This window comes from Mustela erminea, chromosome 1, assembly GCF_009829155.1.
Source record: "Mustela erminea isolate mMusErm1 chromosome 1, mMusErm1.Pri, whole genome shotgun sequence".
Classification (NCBI taxonomy): domain Eukaryota; kingdom Metazoa; phylum Chordata; class Mammalia; order Carnivora; family Mustelidae; genus Mustela; species Mustela erminea.
This window is the reverse complement of record NC_045614.1, coordinates 180,195,184-180,209,218: the sequence shown is the minus strand read 5'-3', so window position 1 is coordinate 180,209,218 and position 14,035 is coordinate 180,195,184. Positions and strand designations below refer to the sequence as shown.

The 14,035-nt window shown below is 35.6% G+C and overlaps 1 protein-coding gene and 1 pseudogene across 2 annotated transcripts in view; both read left to right on the top strand.

Annotated features, from left to right (window-relative positions):
* Window positions 1-14,035, top strand: part of HTR1F (5-hydroxytryptamine receptor 1F) — a 145,011-nt gene that overhangs the window by 34,658 nt on the left and 96,318 nt on the right. The window lies entirely within an intron of this gene.
* Window positions 4,493-5,205, top strand: LOC116595540 (annotated as a pseudogene).

The following is a 14,035-nucleotide window of genomic DNA, read 5'->3' as shown; positions in this document are numbered from 1 at the left end:
GCCTTTGGATGGTGGAAGAATAGAGAAAATATTTGCAAGGTTTTGTTTTCTTTGTTTGCTGTTTTGTTTGTTTTTGTCTTCAATTTGGCAAACTTCAGACTTGTGTAACAGGGTTGAAGTGTCTTGAAATCACCATTTTCTTACCTGAAGTTTCTTCTTTAGGGTGTGAGAGCCTTTTCTCTGACTGTTAAGGAAAGGCCATGTATGAGAGATTTTTGCATCTTGTTTAAACTGAAGTTGCAAAGAGTAGCGCTCAGTTTGTCTTTGTCTGCTGTGTTCTTCATCCTGGTCATAAACTGCTTAGAAAATTGCCATTGTTTCCACTAGTGGACTCTGCTTCCTTGAGAATCGTTTTTAAGTCAAAGCATACAGCGTGAACAGGCTTCTGCCTCTTTTAAGTCCCTAGAATGTTCCCAAATTGAAACTAGGAAAAATAAAATTAAAAGCCTTAGCTGTTTGCCTCTTAATGCCATTTCCCGAATGTAGCCCCTGAGCCGACTATATCAAAACCACCTAATCTATCTGTTTAAAAGAAAAATGTATATTTCTTGGCCTTGTTCCTGATCTGTTGGATCAGAACCTCTGAGCTGGGAACAAGGAGACAGTATTTCAAGAAGCAAAGCAGATAACCCTTGCACTCTATAAAGCACTTTTTAAAAAAGCCCTCTATATATTTTTCCATAACTTGGACATGTACACAGATTCTTAACTTTTTACTCTGGAAAAAACATGTACTTACATTTTAAATAAGTAACTTAAGAATCAGAGTTCACATGCTAAATTCTAATTAATTATAAATGAAAGTTAAAAAAAATAAAATAAAGGAAAGTTATTTTGTTCCATCCGCAAAATATACATAGATTGCGTACTTAACTCAGGAGGACATTTTGTTTTTTGTATGGCAAGAAACTGCATAGTAAAGATTGATGTCCTAACTGTTGCAAATTAGCTGATGATCATGTTTATAATTCAGTGGTTGTATTACTGGCACAGAGATAGTGTATTTGGTTATAAAGCCCAAAGTGCAAGTCCTCTAACCAGTAAACTACATGTGATATGTGATTGAATTTGTAAATTGGAACTGTAAGATGTTTTGTGTGTGTGTGTGTGTGTGTGTGTAGATTGATGTATACATATATACACACATACAGGTATGCATAAGACATGTATATATGTGTCCGTACATGAGCACACATAACTCTACCACATAACCAGATATGATGCTTTCCCAAGTTAAACAATCTATCTGTGCCCAATTTATACAGTAATGCAGTATTTGTTATCTATCTCAAAAAGTTAGGGAGTCTGTGTACCACATTTATAAAGCAATTAGCAATATTCTCAGCTATTTATTTTTCAATTTTCTTCCTTCCAGGACTGATTCGAGAAGTATTATTCTCATCATAAAAACTAAATGTCATTTCCTAGTCCTTAAGTTGAAACCAAATTCCTTCGTACCATGAACTTCATCTATGATTGGATCTTACATTCTCCTAAAGAGATGCCCACATTAGAAATAAATTGAACCATTAGTTGGATCCATTTTGATTCCTTGTGATTAAATCATTCCCAAAGCATTTATTAAGCTGTCTGTCCCCTCTGGGAATGCACCTTCTAAAACAAATGAGAAACATTCCTTAGGGCACTTTCAGACCTTTGCATTAGTTGTAGTATGCCAGTGCAAAGAATCCTAGCTTGATAGTTTTATGGTCACAAGTGCTAAGTTTACAAAATGAACACCATCACTGCTTGTCCTGATTGTTCTCCAGGATTCTACCCAGCAGAAAAGGAAAGTCTTTAATTCCCCTCACTATCAGCAGAGCAGTCCACATTAACTGTCCGCCAGGGGATATACTGCCCACTGGGTCAGATGGATTCCATACTCGTGCTTAGCTTCTTTTGGAAATCCTTGTGGTTCTGCGCAACCAGCTCACAGCTTCAGGAAGAAAGCAGTAATTGCAGTAATTCTGTTGTTCCCACAGAGAACTAAGATTGTGAGTTCACTCAATGCACTCATAAAAGTAGCATTAGCAAAAAGATTGTCTATCCCATTGAGATGATTTTAATAGGAGGAAGGCCATTTCCTCTTTTAGTTTTTGGGGAATTTTTGTGCTGAGTCACACAACAATGTGTCCTAGTAAATAATAGTTTCTCAGAAGATTTTATTTGTTTTTCATATTAAGTCACTCAACTTTTATTTGGAAAAAAATTTTGGTATCCACAAGTGGTATTTTTTCTCTCCATAAAAACAAGTCATTTGTTTTGGATAATAGAAGTATTCACTAAGTGTCGAATTAAGATGAAGTTACAGAATTCCCTAATGCTTTTTTTTTTTTTTCAGAATTCCTTAATACTTTAAATTTAATAAGTTTTCAACTTATTAAGGACTGATATTTATTGGTATGATAATATAGCTTGTCAAATTATAATTCCAAATTGTATTTGTAATGCTCCCATCTCTGAGAAGCTAACAGTACTGTATACAAGTAATTTATGATCATTTTGGATTCCAGTATCTACTCATTCCTACCCTTAGTTCTATAATTATAAATTATTGGTCATGATGTTTAACTTTGAGTTATTAATATAGTATCATTACAACAAAATAATACTTGATAGATTATAGGGAAAGCATTTCATACAATTAATATCAATGTATAAATAGCACCTTTTTTTTACTCTTTAGAGTGTAATTAACTTAAAGTGTAATTAACATAGAGTGTTATATTAGTTTCAGTGCACAATATAATGATTCAACAATTCTATACATTCCTCTACAAGAGAAGTGTATTCTTAAAACCCTTTATCTATTTCACCCATTCCCCACCCACCTCTCCTCTGGTAACCACAAGTTTGTTCTCTATATTTAAGAGTCTGGGTTTTTTAGTGTCTTTTTTTTTTTTTTTTCTCCTCTTTGTTAGTTTGGATTTTTTTCCTTGAATTTCACATGCGGGTGAAATTATATGGCGTTTGTCTTTCTCTGAGTTATTTCTTTTTTTTTTTTTTCCTAAGATTTCATTTATTTAGTTGACAGAGAGAGACACAGTGAGAGAGGGAACATAAGCAGGGGGAGTGGGAGAGGGAAAAGCAGGCTTCCTGCCAAGCAGGGAGCCTGATGCGGGGCTCGATCCCAGGTCCCTGGGATCATGATCTGAGCTGAAGGCAGAGGCTTTAACCCACTAAGCCACCCAGGCACCCTGACTGACTTATTTCAATTAGCATTATGCCCTCTAGTTCAATGCGTGCTGTCTCAAATGGTAAGGTTTTATTTTTTTATGCCTGAGTAATATTCCATTGTATGTGTGTACAAATATAACACTACTTTGTCTGCTGATGGACACCTGCGCTGCTTCCATATCTTAGCTGTTGTAAATAATGCTACAGTAAGCATAGGGATGAATATATCTTTTCAAATTAGTGCTTTTGTTTTCTTTGGGTGATTACCCAGTAGTGAAATTACGGGATCTTATGGTAATTCTATTGTTAAGTTTTTGAGGAGCATCCATAGTGTTTTCCACAGTGGCTACTCCAATTTGCATTCCTACCAACAATGTATGAGGATTCCTTTTTCTCCACATCCTCATCAACACCTGCTGTTTCTTGTATTTTTTATTTTAACACCTTATTTTTTAGTTGCAATATTAGCAATCCAATCAAACTGTCTTCTGTTGATAAAGAATCTGCTTATTTAAAAAAATTGACTGGGGCACCTGGGTGGCTCCTTCAGTTAAGCATCTGCCTTTAGCTCAGGTCATGATATCAAAGTCCTGGAATTGAGCCCTGTATCAGACTCCTTGATCAGCAGAAAACCTGCTTCTCCCACTTTTCTCCCTCTGCTTGTTCTCCCTCACTTGCGCTCTCTCTCTCTCTCTCTCTCTCTCTCTCAAATAAATAAATCTTAAAAAAAAAAAAAAAAGAATTTGACACACATGACTGAAGAGGCTGTAAGTTCAAGGTCATACACAGAAAAGGCTCAGTTTTTCTCCATATTCTCAATTCTGCTTTCCTCTGGTAGCTTCATTTACAAACCTTCATTGTCTTTATAGAAATAGTCATAGTAATTCCAGGTCTATCGTTTGTTAGCTAGCAATACTAACAGAATAGAAAACCCGTTTTCTGGGAGCTCCAGCAAAAGTACTGAGATTGACCATCATTGCAATTTTTTGATTAGCCAAAGTGAGGCATGTTCACAGTCTAGAAGCTCAGAATATATGTCTAGCCTTGCCGGAATCACAGGAGGAAGGAGTAAAGAGGAATAGTTCCCTAAAGAAAATCAGGTGTTCTTCCTGGAAGTGAGGATAATGAATTCTCCATAGAGAAAAATAGGGAACATTCTTCATAATTTAATAATGGAAATAGATGAGAGATTCGAGGGAAAACACTTGCTTGTAGAGGGCATGGAAGCCCTGTACCCTCGTGCTATGCATCTAGTTGAATGTTCCTCAGTTACATTCTCTTCATTGTAAACCAGTGATCTAAAATATGACACACACACCTGTCTGCAGGAGAATTTTTTCATGATGAAAGGAGCAGTCCAGACTCACAATATGATGAATCATTGAAAAATACATTAAAGATGTGCAAAGATTGTGCCAGTTGAGAAAAACATCAGTTAGTTAAAGAGGGAAATGGATTAGGGGCACCTGGGTGGCCCAGGTGGTTAAGCAGCTGTCTTCAGCTCAGGTCATGATCCCCGGGTCCTGGGATGAAGCCCTGTATCAGGCTACCTGCTCAGTGGGGAGTCCGCTTCTCCCTCTCCCTCTCTGCTCCCCCTGTTTCTGCTCTCTTGCTCATGCTTTCTCTCTCAAAAAATGCATAAAATCTTAAAAATAAAGAGGGGAAATGGATCAGACAATGGCTCCCAATGCTCAAAAGGATGAATTCTTCACGGATGGGTTTCCAAGAAATTAAGACAACCTTGAAGGTTGGAACAAGACCATGGATGGAAAGGCAGATTTATCTTTCATTCTGTTTTTTGACTGTAATAATGAGATCTGTATTGAACTATGTCTTAAGTGGAAAGAGTAAAATAAGAGGGATAACAACAAAGGGGGCTTGGAAAAGAGAATTTGAACATATCTTCAGTCAATATAGCCAATTATTGGCTTATATGAAGAAATGGGGAAAGTCAAGAAAAGAGATGCCTCTAAATCTGTCATTGAAGTTTTTGAAGTTGCAAAAATTTTTTTACAAAGAAGATAAACTCTAAACCTGAAAGCATCGTTGAAATCATGCTTGAATATTGCCTTGATAGCTACTATGACAACCCCTTTTTAAGGCAATTTTAACCTTTCATAATTACACCTCAGTTAATGGCTGGAAATTATATAGTAAGCCAAATTAAAATTTTTATCTTTTTTTTTTTTGTCACAGAAGTAGACAGCGAGTTCAGGTCTAACTTAATCTTAGCTATGGTGTACACAAAGCAAAGACATCAGCTAGTTCTTTGTTTTTATTCAAAAAGCATATCCTTTTATAGTTTGTGCCTTCTGTGAGTAAAACTCTAGCATGTGTGTATATCCCTTTAGTAATTACAGCACATTAGGATTAGGGATTCCCTACTTCCTCATTTTCTTGTAGGTTTTAAGTTTCCAGCCTGTGAAGTGAATTTGTGGACCAAATACCAAGGGAACCTTTTGTGTAGTCAGTTCTTGAAAAATATATTTGGTAAACAAAGTCATAAAGTGAATTCCTAGAAGTATTTTAATATTGGAGGTTCTGGGTGACTCAGTGGATTAAGTGGCTGCCTTCAGCTCAGGTCATGATCTCAGGGTCCTGGGATCATGCTGCCTCCCGCCCCCTGCTCAGCGGGCAGTCTGCAGCTCCCTCTCCCTCTGTGCCTCCCCCTGCTTGTGCTCTCGCTTTCACTCAAATAAATAAATAAGTAAATGTTTAAAAAAAAGTGTTCTAGTATTTATCAAATAACTGACCATTTCCTATAGAAATGTAAGAAAACTTGGGCTTTGTTTTATTACAACTTATACTAAGTTGTGTGACAGGACATCTTCCTTGTTTCTGGGGATTGGGATGCAGTCACTAGGGGTTCAGAGCCTGGGAGAACTGTCAGCTTTATTCTGACATAAATCTGAGGGTAAGAGGCAAGGATCACATCTAATGACATGTGTTCCTGTGCTCTCTTCCATAGTGTTACTAATGATTAAACAGATCTTAACAAAATTCCTAGCGGTGGAATCTTGTAATGCATGTACTGGGTTTATTTTTAAATGATTTGGTGAGCGTTTTAATAACACTTTATTAAGAGTTTTTTGGGTTTTTTTTTTTTTAGACTAAATATAGGGTGGGTATGAAATAAAGAAATCTAATAGTTAAATTTCTCATCTGTGTTTCTTGAATACTTTTTTTCAGTGACTTAAGGATATTTAAAAAAAATTGCACTTTGGTCAGAAAAATAATAAATGTGTCTTAAAAGTGTTAAAAATGAATCTTAAAGACTTTAAATGCATCTTGATAAATTATTATTAGATTATTTGAAAGCATATTATATATTGGCTGACAATTTTCTAAATTCTTACCTCATACTCTCTTTTGGTAATACAACATATTTTTTAAATAAATGGTACTTAACCAATTACCCCGGATTAAGTTACATTCAATGTGTTTACCTCCTCCCTTGAGTTAGGGCAGATAAAATGTTGTTATTACTATGTCGTGGTTGAAGAATCTTTTTATCTTTTATCAAAAACAACTGTGCCATATTTCTATTTACTTCATATTTTTCTAGAATTCATTTTATCTGTGAGAATACTATCTGGAAATAATAACTGTGATTGTTGATTTCTTTCAGAAAGCAAAGGTATTTATTTTGAGATCTCTGGAAAGAAACCATATTGAAGCCTCCAAAAAGGTCCACTCAAAAAGAAACTTAATAATATAATAATTCCTGATGGGAACTGACCCATTCAGGAAGAGAGATGTTACAGATGGGGGTTAGCTGAGGATGAGGAAACCACTACTAATCAAAACACCAAACCTATAATTTTCTATCTCCTCTCAATGAAAGAGGGACCCTTTAAGAGCCAGGATAAGTATTTTCCCTTTCTTTTGTATTCCATACAGAACACACAACTTCAAGAGACCTGCAGTGTCTCTCTGTCTAATTCTCTAGCCCCCATGTCTATCTTCAATCTCTCTCCATGATCCTTTCTCATGTGTATGATTCCCCTCACTCTGTGTCCATGGCATATTTGTTTCTAATTACTGCCCATCTCTCTCCTTTCCTTGGCATCTCTAGTCCTGAGATTGATTTCATGTGGTATTTTCCATTTCTTCATCCTTTATTTATTCCTCAACTACTATTACCATCAAACTCAAACTGCTTTTATCACAGTTGCCGGGGGCAAGCATCTGCCTCAGAGCGTCAGATGCTCTGATCTTCATACTGTTTGAACTCATTAGATGTTTGGCTCTTTAGATGAGATTGGGGGAGTTCAAAGTGGTATGGCCGGAGACTGATGTTTGGCTCTTTAGATTGACTACTCAGTTATTCTTGAATCTTTTCCACCTCTGCCCAATAAACAAGCGTTTAACTATTCCTCTGACTCCGTTCTTTTTTTTTTTTTTCCATTTACCACTGAACCCACTTCAAAGTGACTTTTCCCTTATCCCTTTATTCTAACCAGTGAAATAACCAAGCTAGCAAATCACACAGCCAGAAGTTGAACAGTTTCTGCTGGTCCCAAACCCATACTCTTTCTATCATATTACTCTGTAGAAGGTGTAATGTCTCATGCATCATTTTAAATTCTCAATCTATATAAGGAATTTAATACAGAAGATAAATTGCTGTGGCCCTTTTTATTGATACCAAGGAAATTCTTAGAAGTTCGTGCATAAAAACCTAGTAAAGATCCATAAAACTACTTTTGTAATCTTTTGTCCTGGCTCACTCTGAACTTCCCACACAATTTTGGCTGGCACATTTATTGGAACCAGTTTTCTTGAGTTCTGATTCTTGCCTTTACATTTTGAAAGTTTTAATGTGTTACTAAAATATAATATGCAGGGGAGGTAATTGAACACAGAAGACTTTTTTACTATATGAAAGACAGACTTCAAGACTTCAAATTTGGGTTTATTTGGTATCTGTAATATATGACAGGATATTATGAAACTGATCTTAAAAATGAAATTCATATGTAAAAGTTTAAATTGATTAAAAGACCTTATTTGCTAATAACCATGGTCCTTAAAAATTTATTTTGGAATCAGCAGTAGAGTCACAAGAAGTTGCCAAATAGAACAAAGGGGGTCCCTGGTACACTGCACCCTACATTTTACATAACTAAAATATATTATCAAAATCAGGAAACTAGTTTTGGTAAAATACATTTACAAATTTCCATGCCATTTTATCAAATGTGTAGATTTGTGTAACCACCACAACAAACAGGATACAGAATTGTTCCAACACCACAGAGTTTTCCCCTCATACTACCCCCACATTCTCCCTAGCTCCTGATCCTAGCTCCTGATCACCACTAGTATGTTTTCCATCTCTATAATCTTGTCATTTTGGAAAGGTTCTATAAATGGACTCATGTAGTATGTGAAATTTTAAGATTGGCTTTATTCACTCAACATAATGTCTTGAGATCATTCATATTACTGTATTTCAATTGCTTATTCCTTTTTATTGCTGTGATTGCCTTTTGGTATTGTGTCGTTGAAGAGTTTTAGATTAAATTGTTGCAATATCACTCAATAATGGACCGAAATGAAAACAATTTGAACTATACACACACATTATGGAAATAATATATAAGAAGAGGAAACAGAGACACCAGGTGACTCAGTCAGTTAAGCGGCTGCCTTCCGCTTAGGTCATGATCCCTACTGGGATCACCGCCTTGAGCTCCCTGTTCAGTGGGGAGCCTGCTTTCACCTCTGCCTCCTACCTACTCCCCCTGCTTGTGTCCTCTCTCTTTTTCTCTCTCAAATAAATAAAGTCTTTTAAAGAAAAAAAAAAAAAGGAAACAGAATTGGGACAACTCCACACTTTTAAAATCCACGAGTCTCTTCAATGGGAAATTCTAGAAAGGCCCTACCTAGCCTGCGTCTGAAGTAGAATAACTGACCGGTTGCACGCTAAAATCTGAGTGGATTTGAAAGCGTTCTTCCATAAATAAATAAATAAATAAAATTAAAAATAAGGTATTTCTCTAGGTTTGCCTTAGTCCTTGAAATCCCCATCATTAATCAATCCTTTTGATTATACTGGCAATGAAAACTCTTCTTCACTTATAACTGCATTTTTTGAAAGGGGGGCAGAGATGAACTAAAATATTAATCCACTATTCCATTAACTGTCATAACAAATACATGAGAATACAAGGGGAGTTGAGAACTCAGGTGAGTATAATGACTAATTTAAAGAAAATGATTTTAGCTATATTATTTGGAGTTCTGGACTTCTATGAAATTCAATAGCCTAAAAAACTAAAATGAAATAAATTTCATGTTTTGAAGATTTCCCAAGAACAGCTGCTCATACCCCACTCCTGGTCACTTTTTTTTTCTCCTTTTAAAAATTAAAAGTTGATTGGATTATTAAAGCATCTCTTCATTACTACTAAGATTACATTATATACTCACTTTTCTGGAATTCAAAGAATATTTTAATATTAACAACTCAACAATCCAAAACAATAACTTTTTTTTAAAAGATTTTATTTATTTGACAGAGAGAGAGCTCACAAGTAGGCGGGTTGGTGGGGGGGGAGGCAGGCTCCCTGCTGAGCAGAGAGCTGAATGCGGAGTTCCATCCCAGAACCCTGAGACCATGACCTGAGCTGAAGGCAAAGGCTTAACCCACTGAGCCGCCCAGGTGCCCCCCAAAACAATAAGTTTTATAAAGAGACCCAATACATTGAAATGAGTTATAGAACATCATTTGAGCTATAACAGAATTTCAAATACCTAGGACTTTGTATCAGTAAAATAGTTTCCTGGAAATAAACTGTAAAAAAAGCAACTTCTATGTTATTAAGTTCAGAGAAATCATAATGAAATATTACTGCACATGTGATGGCTCTAAAGTTTTTGTACCACACAGTACCCACATCCCTTCTGGAGGACGAACAAGAGGCTGGACATCTCTACAGATTACAAATGAGAAAACTTTGTAAGACTTACCTCTTATAAAATAAACTTGTGGCACTTAGACTGTAGCATGTCAGGGTGTCTGTCTAAGGAAGAAATGTATTTCCCTCTACCAGAGACCATAGTCAAGTAATTTTTAAAAGCCGAAATATTCCTCTAAGAACCATACCATAACAGGCACACATTCAACTACAGAATTGAAAGGACATGCCGTATAGATGCTGTAGTTGGGTCTTAGTAAACCTAAGGGTCATGATCAAGGTTTCCAAGTTCAGACAAATTTTCATGACCCTTTAGCTCTGAAGCGTGGCTGGCAGACTCCATTATTCAGGGGACCTGTATAATTGCAGCCCCTGAGATTGTATTTCTACCTGTGTATCTGGAACGATGCCAGAAGTTTCCTGCAAGTAGTGATTAAGTTATATTCACTCAAGAACAATCTCAGAAATAAAAATATTAATAAAATCAAAAGTGAAGATAACTTGTAAAATCCTTTTTTTTAAGAGTTTATTTATTTATTTGACGGACAGATCACAAGTAGGCAGAAAGGCAGGCAGAGAGTGAGAAAGAAGTAGGCTCCCGCTGAGCAGAGAGCCTCATATGGGGTTCAATCCCAGGACCCTGGGATCATGACCTGAGCCGAAGGCAGAGGCTTTAACCCACTGAGCTATCCAGGCACCTCTTGTAAAAATTTTTTTGCTTATGTTAGTGGTATGAATAATTACTTCTTGAAGTAATAATTACAAAAAATTACTTCTTGAAGTAACCTACATATGTAACTCATTAATATGTTTAGCTATATTCTGTTTATGATATTATTTCTCGAATATTTTATATTTTCATCCTAAAATATTAAATGTGAACTATGTTCTTCCCATGTGTACTTTATAGGTCTGTTTGATGTTGACATTGTATCCTTTGAAGTACCTTGTGACCAAATGCAATACATTTAGCGATATCACATAAACTTAACTGCTACCCCTTCACTCTCTGACTTTCTCAAACAAAGGCAAGGCCTAACGTAAGTTCTATTTACAAAAGAAAGAGAAAAAAAAATCTATTTCCATGCATTCCTCAAGTTCTCATTATCTGATTTAAGTGAATATATTTGTCAGATGATTTGGACATTGTATATGTTATGTATTTCCCACTTTTAAGTCCTAATTTCTTATTTAGAGATGGAATATATTCTCCTCTCTGAAAAGATTATTTTGGCATTTTCCCTCAAACTCATCCACTGGATTATAAATTCCTTCCCACATGGGTTTTATTCATTATCAAGTTTTCCCTAGCACTTAGCACGTAACAGGGCACCAGCTGTTCTGACAGTTTTGTTTTTTTTGTTTTTTGGGGTTTTTTTAAGATTTTATTTATTTATTTGTCTCAGAGAAAGAGAGAGGCACAGGAGGGGGAGGGACCATGATCAGAGGGAAAGGCAGATACTCAAAACAACTGAATCACCCAGGTGCCCCTTTGGACTGTTGTTAATGGAGCACTCACTGTGTGCCTGCACTCTTCTAGGTGCTGGGCTAGACAGTAGCTGAAAGCCCTCATTCGTGGGATTTGACGTTCCAAGGTGGGGGAGGAAACAGACCATCACTATAGTCAAATAAACATACAGTTAGTTACCTGAAGTTGGGATGAGGACAAAGCAGGATAAGTGAAAGAGAATGCCAACTTCATAAATTATAACTTAATAAATGAGAAAAATAGGCTCATGAAAAATTAAATCGCTTTTCCAAATCACCCAGCTAGATAGCAACATAGTAGGCATTCCTATTTGTGGTTGTTTTTTAGTCATAAATCTGACTTTATTGTTATGTCTGAATGCTGTCTTCCAACCTCTGACTGGGAAGAAGATACTATATAGACTCCCCTTGAGCATGAAGTTTGAATGAAAATCTTCCTGATTTAAGAAAAATTCCTCATGGATAAGAATGTAATTGTATCTTAACTGCATAAGATAATTTATAACTTTTGAAATAGAAATTCCAAGTTTTTCACACTAGGGTTTAATTTTATAGGAGTCTTATAGGAATCTTCTAGCGGACAGTGAAATGTCATTTTGTGGCTAATTACTGTAATAATTTGCTTTAATTGAAAGAAAAATAATCACATGGTCATTGTATTCAGAAATGTCCATTTTTTCCAGATAGGTGTACTATTCTTTTTTAAAATTAACTTATTTGAGAGAGAGAGCAAGAGGGAAAGGCAGAGGGAGAGAGAAAATCTCAAGCAGACTCTCCACTCGTCATGGAGCCCAGTGCATGGTTCGATATCACCACCCTGAGATCATGACCCTACAGATCATCACCTGAGCCGAAATCAAGAGTAGGATGCTTAAATGACTGAGCCACCCAAACACCCTAAGTGTATTTTTTTTTAAGGTAGGTAACACATTTACACACAAACATCCAAATCTAAAATGGAGGAAAAAATGACTATAAAATTCATTAAATAAAATATACAAATGATTATTTATCATGAAAATGTACAACTTCACTCAAAACAAATATAAATTTAAAGATTAATGAAATGCATTTTGGGGTTTAGGTTTTCAAATTAACAAAGATTTGGTACAAATTTATTATAGTTCTACTTGACAGTATCAAGTACCTTAAATATCAAGTACCTAGAGTTTGGACTGAAGAATTCCACTTCCAGAAATTTATATTTAGGAAAATATCATATGAAATCAAAGATATTTCATAAGTTACTGCAATGTGTTGTGTCCTTTTTGTTTTGGGGTTTTGAATAGTAAACATTCAAAGATTCTTTGTTTTCAAAAAGAGAGAATACACATGTAATCTGAATGGGAATAGAGATTCTCAATCTAATCAGCATCTAATTTTAGGAGGGCAAGGGGAATATCCAGGAATGAGGCATGAGCAGATGTTCTTGGGAAAGCCTCAAGAAATAAAATGTGTTTGGGGTACCTGGGTGCTACATTTGTTTAAGGTACATTTGTTTTGGTTTCCACTCAAGTCATGATTTCAGGGTCATGGGATCAACCCTGTGTCAGGCTCTGTGCTCAGTGGAGAGTTTGCTTGAGATTCTCTGCCTCTGGCCCTCCCTCCTTTAAATAAATAAGTAAAGTCTTTTAAAAAAAGAAATAAAATTTATTTTATTTTAGTGTTCTAAGTTATTAAGCTTTATAGAAACTTGGAGTTTCAAGTAATATATATAGAAGACTTTTTTAAAGCAGATATTAGGTACAAGGAGATGTTTGGAAGTACAAAAATAAATAATCCAAATGTTTAAAAATGAGAAAATGTTTTAACAAATCAGTAAATTATGATGCAGTCATCAAATTAAGTGTCAGTATGAGAAATATTTGCAAAGATTAGTCATACAAAAGCACAGGATTTTATTAAACATAAAGTATAAAGAAAAATATAAATATATAAACCTTGAAAATGCAAAATGGTATAGACAAATTTTGTCTACAAACTGAATTATATACAAGAACAGAAAAAAATACTAGAAAAAAATTTTTTAAATGATGTTAAGTATTTCTGTGTTTTGGAACTAAGTGATTTTTTTTAACATATAATGTATTATTCACCCCAAGGGTTCAGGTCTGTGAATCATCAGACTACACACTTCACAGCACTCACCATAGCACAAACCCTCCCCAATGTCTATAACACAGCCACCTTATCCTTCCTCCCCACCCCGACCAAGCTACCCTCAATTTGTTTCATGAGATTAAGAGTCTCTTATGGTTTTTCTCCTTCCCAATCCCATCTTGTTTCATTTTTTCCCTCCCTAGCCCTCCATTACCCCCCCGCCCTGCCTCTCACATTCCTCATATCACAAGGATCATATGATAATTATCTTTCTTTGATTGACTTAATTTCACTTAGCATAATACCCTCTAGTAACATCCACATCATTGCCAATGGCAAGATTTCAA